At 41.9% G+C, this 18,003-nt stretch overlaps 1 long non-coding RNA gene across 1 annotated transcript; it reads right to left on the bottom strand.

Annotated features, from left to right (window-relative positions):
• Window positions 1–6,583: 6,583 nt before the first annotated feature.
• On the bottom strand, window positions 6,584–11,104 carry LOC126475419 (uncharacterized). The gene is made up of 2 exons (XR_007586729.1): window positions 10,920–11,104; window positions 6,584–6,715 (listed from the first exon to the last, which is right to left on the bottom strand). It is a non-coding gene; the product is annotated as an uncharacterized LOC126475419 (long non-coding RNA).
• Between the last annotated feature and the right edge of the window lie 6,899 nt (window positions 11,105–18,003).

Genomic DNA, 18,003 nt, shown 5'->3' with positions numbered 1-18,003 from the left:
ATACTGTGTTATATTGTTGAGTACGTTTACATAAACTTATGGCTTGTCTTTTTTATCGATTCATAACCATTTTATTTTATCTGTTATTACTTTCAATTTGTTATTTCATAAACTGACACGTTCCGTGACCAAGGAGACATGCTCCTCAATTTGGTTCTACGGAAATGGACGTGTAAAATTGAAAAAATTAAAAAATTAATAAAAATCGTAGGTGAGGACGAAACAGCGCAGTAGGCGAGTCGTAGTTTCTCTGCGGCAGCCGTTACAAGAACGCCGATCACGTGGAACAAGTAGGCTACAGTTAGCGAGTCTGCAAGTGATCGTTTTCACAGGTTATGCCATTACGACAAATAAATCGACAAGCCAACCATTTGTTACTGAAAACACAGTGGATACAGGACTACGCTGAAATTGCAACAGTATTAGCGATTTATTTTCGCCCGTCTTCTGAATCTTTTATCCTTGTCTTGTGGCCCTTAGCTTCGTGTCGCAAAACACGGCGGTATTTACACTATTTTACTTCACCAGTATCCTAATGAAGTTGTAATTTCAACAGTGCCCGGTCACTGTCTACTATCAACTAGACAATAGAGGACAAGTAAAATCAATGACATCAATACATTACGATAAGCCTACGCCTGCTGTAAAAATAAAAGTGTGATTCCCTCATTTATGTCGTTAAAAACACATATTTATGTCACCAGCTGACGATGGCTTTTCGAAGAACTCCAATATGCAATAAAAAACTTCGAAGAACTCCAATATCCAATAAAAAACTCTGTTGTCACTGGTGTATCGCAGAAGACAAGAAATTTTTCACGTTACCTGTATGGGAGAATACTCTCTGCTTGGCACTTTGTGATTTGCCAAAAATGGTATCTCGAACTGTTTATGAGATATGAGACACGTTAAGAATATTTCATCTGGACGCTACAGTGTTCACACACGGTTGGAAGTGAGTGATCGACATCCAATCCATTTTCTCGAGATAGGAGATAGATACAGATCTTGTTTCAAGTTTAAAGAAAAATTCAATTTGTTAGCTCCATTTCACGTCCAGAAATATGTGGTCTAGCATGTACCAATCGCAACTCGGAGTGACCTCTATTTTTAATTGCAAAGTACTCAAATTTGACGCAGTACCTGACTTAATATGTAAATATCACAATAAATCTGCCTAGTGAAATAATAGGGTGTCCACGTGGAGGCTGACGAATGAGGCCCTGAAATGCGTCCAAAACAATTTTCTTTTTACCGTACAGCTTTTTCAAAACAGTTTCAGGAAGTTGCAGTGCAGTCGTCGCGCGAACGTGTCCTTGTCTGGAGTGTAGCCGAAGCGGGAAGAGAACATTTCGATTATAACCCACGAATCACGTAATTCAGTAGCTGACAGATATCTGAGGCGGCCAACCCTTTTGAACAGAGGGGTGATTTCGCGGCGCTGATAAAGTTAATGTGTTTCTGTACACAGGCCAAGTTATTTTGAGCGACCTCCAACTTCTGTGCACCTTCGGTGCTTGTAGTAGCCTAACTGTCGCACACGCCATCTTGGCTGCATCTTACATGAGACTGTTTGGGTGCTTAATAATCTGACGAGGGGAGGCCGCCAATTGTGAAATTCAGATGCGATTCATACTGCGCATAATAAGAGCTCATGGCCAGAGGTGTAATGTGGCAAAGCACCAAGATGCACTTCTCAGCCGTTGTCGAGAAAATCGACAGTTAAAAGAAACCGTTGCGGTGAAATACTCTCTACGATTAATAATTTTCTACAGCGTCGTGGCGCAGCGGTAAGCGCTCGGATTTGTAATCCGAAGGTCGCCGGATCGAATCTCGCGCATTGCAATTTTTTTAATTATTAGTTTTTTGTAATTCAAATATATTTATATATATAAACTATTAATGAATTGCTTATGCATGTTGGTGAAAGCGGATCGCTCTCCAATTGTACCGCCTCCATTTTTCCGTTTTTTTTTTTTTAAAGGGTGTACCAAAGCTCTCCCGTCCGCACTGATATTCGACAATGTTGTAAGTTGCGCTAGGGAACGCATCTACCTTCTTTCGAAGTTAGTAGGCAACTACACTGTTATGCGGCGGCTCGTTTCGGCCCGTTCAACATCTGTCCTTCAACTGTAACGAGCGAGTAACGGAGTTTCTGTTTCATACCTGCCACAGCAAATTTGTGTTCGTGGGGTCTCTATTCTAATTCGAACGTTTGACTTACGCTATACGTATTCGTTTCGGAATACCGTTTCTACGTCTTCCGTTAACTATACGTGGTTAACATTATGAAGACAGTTAATAACATTCGTGAAATACAACTTTGTTTGCGGAAAACATAATGATGTTCGAAGTCGCCAGTTTTTCCACGACAAACGACTTTCAGCAACTTATCATATGCGTAATTGTTGCAACTGATTGCCGGGAATTATATACATATATTTGAATTACAAAAAGCTAATAATAAAAAAAAATGTTGCATGGCGCGAGATTCGATCCGGCGACCTTCGGAATACGAACCCGTGCGCTTGCCGCTGCGCCACGACACTGTAGAAAATTATTAGTCGTAGAGAGTATTTCATCGTAACGGTTTCTTTTAACTGTCGATTTTCTCGACAACGTCTGAGAAGTGCATCTTGGTGCTTTGCCACATTACACCTCTGGCCATGAGCTCTTATTATGCGCAGTATGAATCGAATCTGAATTTCACAATTGGCGGCCTCTCCTTCTCAAAAGCCAGATTCTATTCTACCCATGGAAACTAGTGGTACAGTTTCTTGCTTCTGATACCGAATGCAAAATCTGACTGAATAAGTTTACAGACTGAGCCCTTGGCGTTCTTTGTTGATAAACCAAAGGTTGTAATAAACTATTTTGCCGTACTGCTGTTTTTTTAAAGTACTTCCTGATAAGTGGTGTAAGATGCTTTTTGGCACATTTTAATAATTCTGAAAATTCTTTGTTATTGGTGCATGTCAACTTTTCTGCATTACTGGTACTTTTAAAATAATTTATGATAAATGACCTAAGGTGATTTTGGGCACTTTTAAGTAATTCATTCACACTGTTACTTCTTCTCACTTCTAAACAATTTTGCATGAATTGTGCTTTTACAATAATTTTCATAAGTAATCTATTCTGAATTTGCCAAAATTTTTATAATTTCTAGAATTTTCTCCTTATCGGTGTATTACTAATGTTTGGATTTCGGTTGCGTTGAAATGCAATAATTGTGTTACCTTAATAAAGATGCTCAGGTTACCAGCGTTTGTTTGATATATCTCACTGTACTGAGATGAAACTGATTAATTCCTTTGTTCCGTCTGGGCTCAATCAAAAGGTCAGTATAGATAACTTTGCAGAGAAAGGAAATAAGACTGGTGAGTAATGCAAATCTTAAATAAATAATTGCAGCTAATTCTTAGGTATTTGCACTGCCAGAACCAAAAATGAAAAAACTGAGAGTTTCCCATTGGCAAAAGTGCATGTGTGAGCATCAATAGGATCTTCGAAAAATGGTCTAAAGTAAGTGGAAGCTAAGATACATCCTCTGTCGGCAGTATTAGGGTATGGATTTCCCGAATATGAGCGTAAGCGCACTTAGTGACGTTTTCGTTGTACGAGAATAGATTCCTCGAGTTTCAGCACCAACTGTTATCCCCACCAGTATTCACAGGGTTTTTCATGGCTTCGTGGAAACCAAGATTGTCCTTATTTGTGGAAATTAAGTTATGAATCTCTCTTCTATGCGACAGAAACGAAAAGACGTCTATTCCTATGTGTAAAGGAGACTGAAGTAATGTGATTTGCTGTCGATGGGAAGAAGCGCATAAATTTGCCACACTAATGTCGTTTGGCATAAAGATCTCAAATGTTCGACAAATTTCCATAATTTGTCCCACATTGGAGACCAAAGGACTTCCTGCCAGTGGGGATGAAGATTACTTGCCACGTTGCTGGTTTGGGTATTTCGTGGTTTCAATAAACTACCATTGGAAATTCCAGGCCCGCTTCCACTGAACGCAACATGGATGGTTTCTTTTCTTTGTTCTAGCTTGATTTTTCTTTTGTGTTTACATTAATAAATAAATTACAGTGAATCGAAAACCACAGTATAAAAAACTTTGCTGAGAAAAGAAATAAGACTGGTGAGTAATGAAAATGTTAAATAAACAATTGCAGCTAATTCTTAGGTATTTGCACTGCCAGATCCAAAAATGAAGTCATGATTAGATAATCATCCACCAACTTTTTTTAATAATAAAAAACACTGTTTTTATGTTTATAAGTGTAGTGATTAAAAGAATAAAATCTTACTTACTTGGGAGAACAGTCGAAATAATTCCCGCCCAAGCTGTGATTGGCTCTAACAACAAATAAGGAATAAGAACTATCGCAGACAGAAAGCGTCCTGTTTACTTGCCAGAGGAGTAGAAGATTTTTTTAATGAAGGAAGCTAATCCTGTCATTCAGCTGTGAAACGACAAGTACAAATGTCAGCTAAAAGCGTGTTCTCTTAAGCATTGTGTTGTAGAAGCGAGGCATATCTTGAAAATTTTTAAGCGATGAAAACAATATTTTTACGTTTGTGCAGAGATGAAGTTTGACTCCCCGATTTGAAAGAGCTTATGAGTGTTGTTTTGACAGTAAAATGGACCAGGAATGACTTCTTGTGTCCTAGAATATATTGTGCCAACTGTGTAACATTATTAACTGACTGGTTTAAAGGATCCCGTCATGTGTCTTTGCAGCTCCTGTGATATGAAGGGAGCTTAAGGGTCACGTAACAAACTACTACTTCTTTCTCATAATCATATGTGGGATTACTTGTTAATACAAACATACTATTAAATATCTGTCTTTTGAATTAGCAATTTGACAACTGCTTCACGGTCAGGACTTCTCATACCAATTCCGCCAAATGACAAAAATGTGACTGAAGATTTTAAGTGTTGATGATAAGGTTTTAAAAGTGTTGATGACGTTCGTTAATTGCAACATCGCAGTGAGTCAGATTTTTGAAGGAGTTACCATAAATTAACCTCAAGTTCTAAAAAAAAGGAGGTTTCTAAGTGACTTGCTAATGATCTCTGGTTACTTAAATATGAAACAAAGTTACTTACTTCGAGACTGAGAGGCTGACACAATCTGCAGACGAGCATCAAAGTAGGTTCTTTTGGTAAAAGCCATGGGTAACTTGAAAATTTATTTTTTTGTACACGAGGATCAAGTTCTCTATAATAATGTTGACTCTTCGTTAGAGACACTGAGTGCTGGGCATTAACCTGGAGATTAACGTTTGTTTGTTGACTCATCGGAAACCAGTTTGAAAAATGTCTTGCTGTATAATGTAAATACGTTTTTACCCATTACTATAGCTTACGCAGTTGGTATGAAAGAAAGTAGCACGAACATACATCTATTGCTCTCCAGTATCTGATATGATGACGGTTAATGTCAGATATATGCAGATTATGGCGTGATAGCTATTCTACTTGGATCGGACTTGGCTGTACAAAATTTTCCCACTTCCTGTCCATGTGGAACAGCAGCGATATCATTATATTATGGAAAGCTGCCCTAAGAGGGAGCTACTCATTCCAGGACAGACCAATGATCACCGTCAACCACTTCTAAGTGTTAATTAAATCTTATTGGCTACATTTCAAATCAAACTGTGTTTGATTAAGCATTTCCCTGAAATCAATGTACGTTTCTCTTCTTAAAATACAAGTTACCAAAGAACAATGAAACGAAACTAAAAGAGGGAATGTTTGTTGGCACCTAAATTGCCGAACTTCTGAAAGATCTGCTGTTTGGAAGCCTGTTATATTTGCAGAAATAGGCACCATGGTTCTGTTTAAATAAAGTTGCAATAAGTATTCTAGCAAACTACGCGTCTGAACATTACAGACAAGTATTCAGTGAGCTGACTGAGAGACACAGGATCATGGGCTGTAAAATGTCATTGAAAACACGCACGTAGGACTCCCATCTTGATTCCTTCCCTTAGAATCTCTGCATTGTCAGTAACGAACATGATGAGCGTTTACATTAGGAAATCGCTGAAATGCCTAAAACACCAGCAGAAAAAGTGGATTCCAATATTTCTCATACATTTTAGTTAGGTAACATGAATGCTATCTAAGATTTTACATTTACTCGAATTCATAGTACCAGAGGTACTATTAATGTGGTTACTCACAAACTATGGATAAGAAAACGTTTTGTAAAAGGATTTGAAATCAGCACAACTAACTGAGTAAGAATCACCGCTTATATTCATTTTGACATCAAAAAATTTAACTTCGTTAACCATCTTAGGTACTGGAAGGAAGGGCATGAGAAGGTAGCCAATGGATAACTGTCAATAAACAGATTCACTTTATGACAAAGAAAACATCAGACAGTAAAACATGAATTTATTTAATATAATGTTTATTATTATTACCCATATTTAGTAATGATTTCCTAAAAACTGGGGAAATGGAAGGATATGTCGGAGGAAAGCAAGTTTCAAGGAATAAAACTTTAAAACAGTAAAACAATTGGCAAAACGAAAACCACAAATAAATGAAGAGAATTCTTTTAAAAAAGTGTTACATGTATTACTTACATTATAAATAACTGTACAAAATTTATTTACATATAAAAGCTTCCACTTTTTCCATTCTTTTGAAATGTTGTCGTCCACATTAAGAATGTCCCCAGCCACCTGGAAAAGACACAATTATAAGAAATTTCGAAGAAAGAGCGCTCCAGTAGTTCTTTCAATGTAATCTTTTGTTTGCAGCATAACCTTAACGAGACTTTCACAACCTCACGGTGTGTGATGTACAAATAGTGACTAAACCAAATGATTTTCGGCAGGACGGTAGACACAACTAAGTCTCCCACAGTTATCTGTGAAAAAAACGCCTGTAAAGAATTTGAGATTGCTCATAGAAGTGTTTGACCTTGAGGAATCTGTTACTGATTTTTTTAGTTATACAACCAAATTAGTGATAATAGTAACTAGTGATTAATCTAAAAGTCTTTGTGAAACTTGGAAATATGTATTATCTAGTATTATCAACGTGCAAATCTTTTCTTGTTAACGGTCCATTAAGATAATACGGCTGTTCCTTATGTATGAGTTCATAATATTAATTAAAGTTCCAGTGGATGTGTTTATCAAGAGATATGACAGAGGAAGTATTCCGATTTCCCGCGACAATAACCCCCTCCTAAGTTTGCTAATTAACTACAAAATCAGAGTCCTCAGTCATTAGTGGTATAAGAATGACTGTTATCTGTACAGATCCGCTAAAATTATATTGACAATATAGGTTCAAAATATTATCTTCCGCGCACCAAAATCAATGGCAATAAAGATAATGCTTTGGTTCAAGCAAATAGCATTTATTATCGGAAAATGTCCGGAACATAGCACTTCCCGGAAATCTTCGCACTAAGGGTTGCTCCAAAAAATGTAAGACATTTAACTCAATTAATTAACGAAAAATTTTGTGAAGCTAATAACTCACTAATATGAGGGTTCGCTATTAGAAACCGATACATGATTCGTTGGAAGCATTTTTTAATAATAGAATACAGTACGTTATTCCGAGAGCCGAATATTCAACAGAAACCAAGGAAAAATCGGGTGTACCGCAATGAAAGGTATTAGGAAAAGTATGATTCTCAATACACATAAAAGCGTTAATATGGCTTTCTGAAAAGTAATGCCTCAGAATTTATTATGTGAAAACAATTAAAGGTTTTAAAATATAAAAACATTCGAAATCTTTATTCTTCATGCCTACAAATTTAGCAGCCATGTGCCTCTAGAGTTCTCCGAACTGTAGCGTGTAACATGGCAATGCATAACGTGACACAGATCTACATAGGGAGAAACGATCACTATGGCCAAATAAGGAAAATCAGAGCTCGTACGTTGGTTCTTTTCTCGCTATATACGAGATTGGAATAATAGAGGCTTGTGAAGGTGTTTCGGTTAACCCTCTGCCAGGCACTTAAATGTGATTTTTAGAGTATCCGTGCAGATGTGGATGTAGAACGCTTAAAGTGGTAATTGTGAGCAGTTGTCGGTGAAATTTATACAGTGTCCATCCAAAAAGTTCCCGGCGTATAATCGACATCAGCATAGTAGCTGCGGAGACAGTTTGATTTAACAACAGTAAACAACAGGTGTGCATTCGATCAGGCAGTTGTAGCAGACAGTGTTAAGTAGAGGACGTGAGGCCTAATGTCTCAATGTTGTTGGGTCACAAATCGCAATGGAGCAAAACCAACAATTAAAGACATTGTCCAGAATGTATTGAAGAATAGTAAAGTGTGTGCAACGTTTGACACCATACTTTGACTCCCGAACAATAACAATGAGTAGTGGTCGCTTTCGACAACTTGACTGAAACGAAAGAAGTTGACAGAAATTTTCTGGTAAAAATCATCGCCTTAGACGAAACTTGCTGTTCTCAACACGAATCTATGACAAAACCAAAAGTGCAGAAATCGACAGCAAGGGTCAACGCTTTGACTGCATAATGGACATTCAAGCAAATGTGACCTCCGAGTTGAATAACACCGCAAATATGGACTTATTACACAGCTGTGTACTTGAGTGGGGAGAGATACCGTTTATGAATCCCTCCCGAAACTTCTTGAACTGACGGGACAACAATAAACATACTAACAGTAACTCAACTAGTGGTTTTTCTACATTTGCTACAGTGGGGAGGGGTGGTTTGTGTGTTCTCCTCCCCTGATGGCGAAATAGTGATTTGCAGCAAGAAATTAAGTCCATAGAAAAAGACGGGGTCGTAATTCGGCAGCTGTAAACGTATTTGCAAAAAAGTCACCACGTGGTGAACTATACTCGTTCAGGATGCACTTTAGGGGTTTGTTTTAGGTCCTCGCCCTATCATACTATGTTGTTACACATTGTAGTCCTTGCGCGTATAAGTGATTGCAAAAACTTCTGTTCCTACTGGAAATTTTAAGTTTTATGAGCGTGCTTCTCTTCAAGATCGATGACGTGACAGGCGAATAACAGTCTATGTCATCAAGCTGTTATGCACACCAAAGGAAATTAAAGTGAGAATGCCCGAAATAGGAATGTAGAATAAGTCATTCCATACTGAATACGGGTATAATGTGTCAACGACTGATGGCCTAGTTTCGTGTTGTACTACAAATCACTGCTTTTTGAAACTTATTATCCCGAAATTTAAAAGTCTGAATCTTGGAAGCATATTTGCTAAGATGTTAAATAGAGCCATTGCCAATTCCAGGAGTCCTGATAGGATTGAGGATCACCATCGCCATAAGCATTTAAGGCAGCCCCTGAACATACGGCCTACGATGAAATAACGAACACCAGAACCATAGCTACTGGTTACTCTTATTTTGATAGCTATTAAGGAGACTTTACACATTCACACGATTAATTACATAGGGAGAAAAGCAGTTCAAAATGAGGTATTTCTGTGACACTTTTGGCGATCAAATCGTATTGATTTAAGGGGATGGAGAAGCAAGATAACTGACAGTACCACTTGCCTGCAGCTACAAACGCACACTGAACGACGTATTCTTTTGCCCAGCTACCTGAACTGTAGACTCTTGCCTGGCAACTGTGATTCTCTACAGAAACTGAAGACTTTTTCTGTAGTTACTTAAATACGTTGATTTATGAAATCCACAATCCAGTTCTTTAATATGGTATGAAGGCGAACCAGTATCACCAATGGAGTATGTAACATGTCTGTACACACGTAAACAGTCTGCACTCAGAGTGTTTACAGTGAACAGCCTTGTTAAATATGCTGATGCGAACACTCGTTCGCTTTTGAATGAAATTTTGTCTGGCAATACAAGATCAGCCAGAATGTTACTGTAGTGGGACTGATATTGGCGTAATGGAATGCCGAAACCAGTTGCCTCTGGAAAAATGTTGCCGTTCGTTTGCTAGTTGTAAACGATGTTAATGTGAATTTGGTTGACGAGTTCACAGTTTATGTTTGAACGTAATTTTGTAGCAACAAAATTAGTTTGAACCTGTAGCGACGTGTTAGTTCGCCAATAAAATTCACATTAATATCGTTTGGCTGTAGATGGCACGCTGCTATGCAAGAACGATGAAACCCCCTCTCGTGATCATGGCAGTTCTGCTTCAACTATGGGCTTCATATTTTTGTTTCGGATACCCTAGCGGCGTAATTTGGACATATGACGGGGAAATTTCGATGTGTACCAGAACTACTGACAATTCCCTCCAAACTACAAAATAAATAGCAACGTACATTTACTTTCTCGGTGTGATGATTAAAACTAATGACTATGTCGTTGCCGCCATCATTTACAGGGATAACGAACGGGTGGGCATAATAAACATTCAGAGTTTTAGAGACATCTGTGGTTTGCAACAGTAAAGCACTCCGTCTTCAGGCCACAAATGGCCCATCGTGACCATCCGACCGCCGTGTCATCCTCGGTTGAGGATGCGGATAGGAGGGGCGCATGGTCAGCACACGGCTCTCCCGGTCGTTATGGTGGTTTTCTTTGACCGGAGCCGTTCGGTCGAGCAACTCCTCAATTGGCATCACGAGGCTGATTGCATCCCGAAAAATGCCAACAGCACATGGTGGCCTGGATGGTCACCAATCCAAGTGCCGACCACGCCCGACGGTGCTTAACTTCGGTGATCTCACGGGAACCGGTTTATCCACTGCGGCAAGGTCGTTGCCCCTTTACAGCAGTAAAGTTGCTAATATTTTTGAGAGAATTGACTATAAAATAACCAAAAACGTTATTAGTTCGATGGGCACTGGCGTCGTTCTTCATCTTAAACATTGACAGTTCTCTTTAAGTAAGCTCACTAATTAGAGTTATAAGTAGACTCCCAAGGTGATACGTACCTCATGCCATGTAGACCCTCCTACACCTGCTGCCGACTAGCACCGTTCCGGACCCACACCTCTGCTGCATCTTGATCATCTCTGCGGTAATTTTTGGCTTCTCCCAGGGCCACCTCCAGGCTGCCGCGGGGGCGACGAGTGTGGCCGTAGCCACCAACACGAGCAGCAGTACCAGCAGCGTGCGTGTCCTCATGGCGGCGGTGGTGAGCGTGCGAGTCTGTTGCGGCTGCAGAGCGGACGAGAGGCGGCTGTCCCATAGTGTCGCGGTAGGCAGCTATTTATCTGCCTGCGCTGTCGTCATCTCCGGAGGCGCGGGGATGCACGGCGGCCACATGTGCTGGACGCAGGTCGGAGGTGACGCGGCCGGGGAAGAACTGCGCCGCGCTATCTCTGACATGAGACATGAGCTGTCCTCACAGGAGTTTTTTCGCGTAGCGAAATATGAGATGTCGATCAGTCTCGCGTAAGTAAGAGATAGTGATGGCGCACTATTCGCGCAACTTTCTTAACGTCTATGTCAGTAATAATTCTTTCGCTTCAGCATGCGGAACTATTAGCAATTTATTTAAATTAGTACTGTGCACGACACACATCATCCCAGAAAATAACGAATATTTTCTGAGAATCAATAGTAATATAAAAACTCTTTAGGAGGCACGTGCTGTCAACGAAAACGTTCTTTAAAACGTAGCAGATACAGGAGAGTCTAGGTCCCTTTAAGATGAAGGTAGCATCTTTTAAAACCCTTCTGTTGTACATCCTCTACAATATTGCTTGTAACCGCAATCTTCTGTACGAAACGCAAAATAATTGGACAGAGCGCACCTACTGTTCTGAGGCATCACTGGTGGTATACAATGAGCTAAAAAACGTCATCGGATACCTCCTAATATCGTGTTAGACGCCATTTCGTCCGGCGTGTGCAGCAACCCGACTTGATATTGACTCAACAATTCGGTGGAACTTCCCTGCAGAAACAATGAGCCTTGCTGCCTCTATAACCGTCCATAATTGGTTAATTGTTCCGGTACACGATATTTTACACGAACTGAGCTCTCGATTATCGGATGATCTGACGATCTGCGTGGCCAAATCACTCCCAAACTGTCTAGAATAATTTTCAAATCAGTAGCGGAGAACTGTCGTACAGTGACATGATGCATTGTCAGCCACAAGAATTCCATCGTTGTTTTGGAACATGATGCCCATCGATGGCTGTAAATGGTCTCCAAGCAACCGAACAACACCCATTTCCAGTTAATGACCGGTTGAGTTGGCCCAGAGGACCCAGGAAATTACAAATAAACAGCCCGCACCGTTATGGAGTCACCACCATCTTGCACAGTGTCTTGTTGTCTTCTTTGGTCATGGCTTCGTGGGGTATATGCGTCATGGAACGCTACCATCAGCTCTTACCAACTGAAAGCGGCGCTCATCCGACCTAGCCATGATTGTCCAGTCGTCTAGGCAAACCGATATGCTCACAATGCCAGGAGAGGCGTTGCAGGCGATGCCGTGTTGTCAGCAAAGGCATTCGCGTAGATCGTCTGCTGCCATACCCTATCAATGCGAGATTTCGCTGCACCGTCATGACGAATGCGTTCACCCTACCTCCCACATTGATTTCTGAAGTTATTTCACGCAGTATTCCTTGTATGTTAGCACCGGCAACTCTACACAAATGCAGGCCATTGTGACTGAGCGGTTCTAGTCGCTTCAGTCCAGGACCGTGCTGCTGCTACGGTCGCAGCTTCGAATCCTGCCTCGGACGTGGATATGTGTGATGTCCTTACGTTAGTTAGGTTTAAGTAGTTCTAAGTCTAGGGGACTGATGACCTCAGATGCTAAATCTCATAGCGCTCAGAACCATTTGAACCTTTTTTTTCTACACAAATGCCGCTGCCCTCGGTCGCTATGTGAAGGCCTCTAACCTCTGCGTTACCATGATAAGAGGTAATGCATGAAATTTGGTATTATCGGCAGTCTCTTGATACTGTGGACCTATGAATATTGAATTCCCCAACAATTTCCCAAATGGAGTGCCTCAAGCTTATAGTTCCGACTACCATTTCTTGCTCAAAGTCTATTTATTCCCGTCCTGCGGCCATAAGCACGTCGGAAACCTTTCCACAAGACTCACCTGAGTACCACGGACTGCTCCGCGAATGCACCTCCCTTTTATAGCTTATCTAAGCGATACTGCCAACGCCTGTGTATGTGCATATCGCTGGCACATGACTTCTCTCATCTCAGTGTAATACGTACGGCGTCAACTGTGCGATGGCATATGTCATTAGTTAAAAGCAGTAAAATGTCGATTCTTTAAATAATCGTGCTCGCATCTACGAAACGGCTCCAAACCTCTGATTACTTTACAAGGGAATTAGTGCCATAAACATCTGATGTTAGGATGTAGGTGAGTTCAAATTTACAATAGGTTTGAAATTATCCTTGAAGTTTGTTGGAAGTCGCTTACCGCACTCGTTATGAAATAGTAGATCAATGTAGGGTGCGTAATTTTCACTTTGTTCGAAGCAAAAACTAGTATTCCACTCATTTCAATTTTTATGAACTCGAATCTCCTGAGCTATGTGTCCTCCTACGATATAACTTTGCAGATATATTCGCTGGTATAAGCGTACACTGTCTGCAAAATGTGTTGCGAATAGCGTTATTAGTACAGAAGTAATAACCAAAACGTCATGCCTTATGCTGAAGTTTTACTGCACGAATGGCGAAAATGTAATGAGCGACAACCTTTTTTTCCATCATTTTGAGTGGTGGGGTGTCAGCGAGAAAAGCTTTCGTGAAGGTTTCAAATTATGTGTAAAGTTCGTTGGAAGACGCAAAGTGCTCTGAATCTCAAATACCGGAAGTCCATAGACCGGCTGTTTGCCCGCCTTGAGTTACGCTGCCTCGAAACATATTCACAGTTTCTAATAGTATTACATCCACTTGTCTTATTGTGCTACACTTTTAGCGTAACATTATTTTCGTCAGTGAGTTGGTTATGACAACATTTTAAATTTTTAAATTCCTTCAGTATTGTAACAACTGAAACGGCTTCTGACATCAAATGTAACAGTTGTGTTACTAAATGTGACACTTCTGTCACTCAATGTAACTGTGTTTTCTCTTTTGATGCTGTCAATTGTCAGGATGAGCATTCTAAAGCATTCTGTCAGGGTGAAAATATTAAATAAATTAACTTTTCTCTCTTAACATGTGGGCAGGGTGGGTTCTCCCTTGGCTCGGGTATGAGGTCGAATGAAACATCATTTTTACATAAGATAACTTTTATTGAAAGTTTCGTACAACTGTATCTTACTGGGACGTTCTGGTTCGGAGAGCGGCAGCCGTGTCGTTTGCGTAGCCTTCTGCTGCGACAGCGGCGGCGGCGGCGGCGGCGGCGGCGGCGTCTGATTACGCGTAGCGGTGTGTATCTCGCGTCGCCGTCTCGCCCAGCTGACCGGAGACGCGCAGCGCGAGGTGGCCCGTTTAATTATTGCGAGCGACGTCGTGCATCGGATGGTGATACCTTGAATGTGGCGTCCCAGTGTTTCTCTTCTCTAAGCGGCCGCGTGTGTTGTGCGTCGACCAGCGGAGCGGCGCGGCGCGGCGGGGGAAGGCCAGTGTCCCGAACTCGAACCACGGACTCCCGCTTGCCAGTCTTCGGCTGTCAGGTCTTCATCCCAGCTCACAGGTGACTACTGATGTGAGGCCGTCTCCTTCCCGTCCTCACGAGTCACCCGGGTACGTAAAAACCAGACTTCAAATATCTTTTAACTTCTGTCTTCTGGCGCCGCGGCTGCTGCTTGCTATTCCATTACAGCGGCGGACTTGGTGCGACTGTGCATGATGTAGTCTCTTCTTGCATGACGGTCTTCAGCACCGAAACTGACTGAAAACTACTGCTACTCTTCTTTTCTTCCTTCGTCTCTCGTCTTCGTCTCCGTTCCCGTCTCCGTCTTCGTCTTCGTCCCCGTCTTCATCTGTCTTCATCTGTCTTCATCCGTCTTCATCCGTCTACCTCTGTCTTCAACTGTCGGGCACACCGCGTCTCGCGTATTTATTCACTTCAGTTCACTGGAGGTGAACGACTTCACGGCCATTGCCTCTTCTGTCACGTTGAAAAGCTTCTCGAAGAATCTTCTTGACCTCGGTCATTGGCTCTTGGAATGTAGGCGGGGGCCTCTGATCGCATGTGACGACTGAGAAACACGTGAGCCGGTCATTGCCTCTTCCGTCACGTTGAAAAGCTTCTCGAAGAATCTTCTTAACGTCGGTCATTGGCTCTTGGAATGTAGGCGAGGGCCTTTGCTCACATGCGACAACTGAGAACACGTGAGCCGGTCGGGCGATGCCCTGACGGCTGAATCGACAGCGCCCGCTTATGTGGAACTCGCTGACTCCACGGTCATTGTTTCTTCTGTTCTGCCCGCTGAATGCCAGTATGTAACTCTCTAAACTAAACCAAGTTTTCCATTTATATTCTAATTTCTAGTTCACTTTGATTTCACTAATTTATTTACTTAAGTAACACTCAACAGTATCTATCTGAAATAACAAGATCATATCACTGTTGCTCCCGGTACGTGCTAGGTAGGCTACATGCACCTGGGAATTGGTGACCGTGTCCCGGTTTACCAACTTAATAAGAAAGATAATAAATGAGTAGTTTGAAGAACATGTCCTACACGAACCTCCGCGGGGACCAGCCTCACAACCCACGACTGCAGCCCCCTAAGCGGCTAATCCCACGCGGCACAGCCTCAATGCATTTGGCAAAACGTGTAACGACATGCCTCTCAACAGCGAGTAGTTCACCTTCCGTAATGTTCCCACATGCATTGACAATGCGCTGACGCTTGTTGTCAGGCGTTGTCGGAGGATCACGATAGCAAATATCCTTCAACTTTCCCCACAGAAAGAAATCCGGGGACGTCAGATCCGGTGAACGTGCGGGCGATGGTATGGTGCTTCGACGACGAATCCACCTGTCATGAAATATGCTATTCAATACCGCTTCAACCGCACGCGAGCTATGTGCCGGACATCCATTATGTTGGAAGTACATCACCATTCTGTCATACAGTGAAACATCTTGTACTAACATCTGTAGAACATTAGGTAGGAAATCAGCATACATTGCACCATTTAGATTGCCATCGATAAAATGGGGGCCAATTATCCTTCCTCCCATAATTCCGCACCATAAATTAACCCGCCAAGGTCGCTGATGTTCCACTTGTCGCAGCCATCGTGGATTTTGAGTTGCCCAGTAGTGCATAATATGGCGGTTTACGTTACCGCTGTTGGTGAATGACTTGTCGTCGCTAAATAGAACAAGTGCAAAAGCTCTGTCATCGTCCCGTAATTTCTCTTGTGCCTAGTGGCAGAACTGTACATGACGTTCAAAGTCGTCGCCATACAAGTTCTAGTGCGTTGAAATATGGTACGGGTGCACTCGATGTTGATGTAGCATTCTCAACACTGACGTTTTTGAGATTCCCGATTCTCGCTCCGTTTGTCTGCTACTGATGTGCGGATTAGCCGCGACAGCAGCTAAAATACCTACTTGGGCATCATCATTCGTTGCAGGTCGTAGTTGACGTTTCACATGTGACTGAAGACTTCCTGTTTCCTTAAATAACGTAACTATCCGGCGGACGGTCCGGACATTTGGATGATGTCGTCCAGGATACCGAGCAGCATACATAGCACACGCCCGTTGGATATTTTAAGCACAATAGCCATACATCAACACGATATCGACTTTTTCCGCAATTGCTAAACGGTTCATTTTAACACGAGTGATATATCACAAAGCAAATATCGTCCGCACTAGCGGAATGTTACGTGATTCCACGTACTTATACGTTTGTTACAATTACAGCACACTCTATCACAAAGCGAAAAAAGTGGTCCAACTAAAACATTCATATTTCTTTACTTACTACACGAATATGTAGTAAAAATGGGGGTTCCTATTTAAAGAAACGCAGTTGATATCCGTTTGACCTATGGCAGCGCCATCTAGCGCGCCAGCCATAGCGCCATCTGGTTTCCCCCTTCAAGGTAGACGATTTTCGTTCTTTGTAGTTTTTTCGTTTGATGCTTATTTCGTTAGATATTTGGCCCGATCACTATCAATTGACCACCCTGTATGTATATATACATATAGCTATATATATGTGTGTATTAGGGTATTAGGGACTCTCCCAGTCTTCACACACACACACACACACATTAAAATTGCTACACCAAGAAGAAATGCAGATGATAAACGGGTATTCATTGGACAAATATATTACACCAGAACTGACATGTGATTACATTTTCACGCATTTGGGGTGCATAGATCCTGAGAAATCAGTACCCAGAACAACCACCTCTTGCCGTAGTAACGGCCCTAATATGCCTGGGCATTGAGTCAAACAGAGCTTGGATGGCGTGTACAGGTACAGCTGCCCATGCTGCTTCATTACGATACCACAGTTCATCAAGGGTAGTTACTGGCGTATCGTGACGACCCAGTTGCTCGGCCACCATTGACCAGATGTTTTCAATTGGTGAGAGATCTGGAACATGTGCTGGCCAGGGCAGCAGTCGAACATTTTCTGTATCCAGAAAGGCCCGTACAGGACCTGAAACATGCGGTCGTGCATTATCCTGCTAAAATGTAGGGTTCCGCAGGGATCGAATGAAGGGTAGAGCCACGGGGCGTAACACATCCGAAATGTCCACTGTTCAAAGTGCCGTCAATGAGAACAAGAGGTGACCGAGACGTGTAACTAGTGGCACCTCATACCATCACGCCGGGTGATACGCCAGTATGGCGATAACGAATACACGCTTCCAATGTGCGTTCACCGCGATGTCGCCAAACACGGATGCGACTATCATGATGCTGTAAACAGAACCTGGATTCATCCGAAAAAATTACGTTTTGCCATTCGTCCACCCAGATTCATCGTTGAGTACACCATCTCAGGCGCTCCTGTCTGTGATGCAGCGTCAAGGGCAACTACATCCATGGTCTCCAAGATGATAGTCCATACTGTTGCAAACGTCGTCGAACTGT

This window comes from Schistocerca serialis, chromosome 4 (assembly GCF_023864345.2).
Source record: "Schistocerca serialis cubense isolate TAMUIC-IGC-003099 chromosome 4, iqSchSeri2.2, whole genome shotgun sequence".
Classification (NCBI taxonomy): domain Eukaryota; kingdom Metazoa; phylum Arthropoda; class Insecta; order Orthoptera; family Acrididae; genus Schistocerca; species Schistocerca serialis.
Note: the sequence above shows the minus strand (reverse complement) of the source record. Positions and strands in the feature narration are given on the sequence as shown.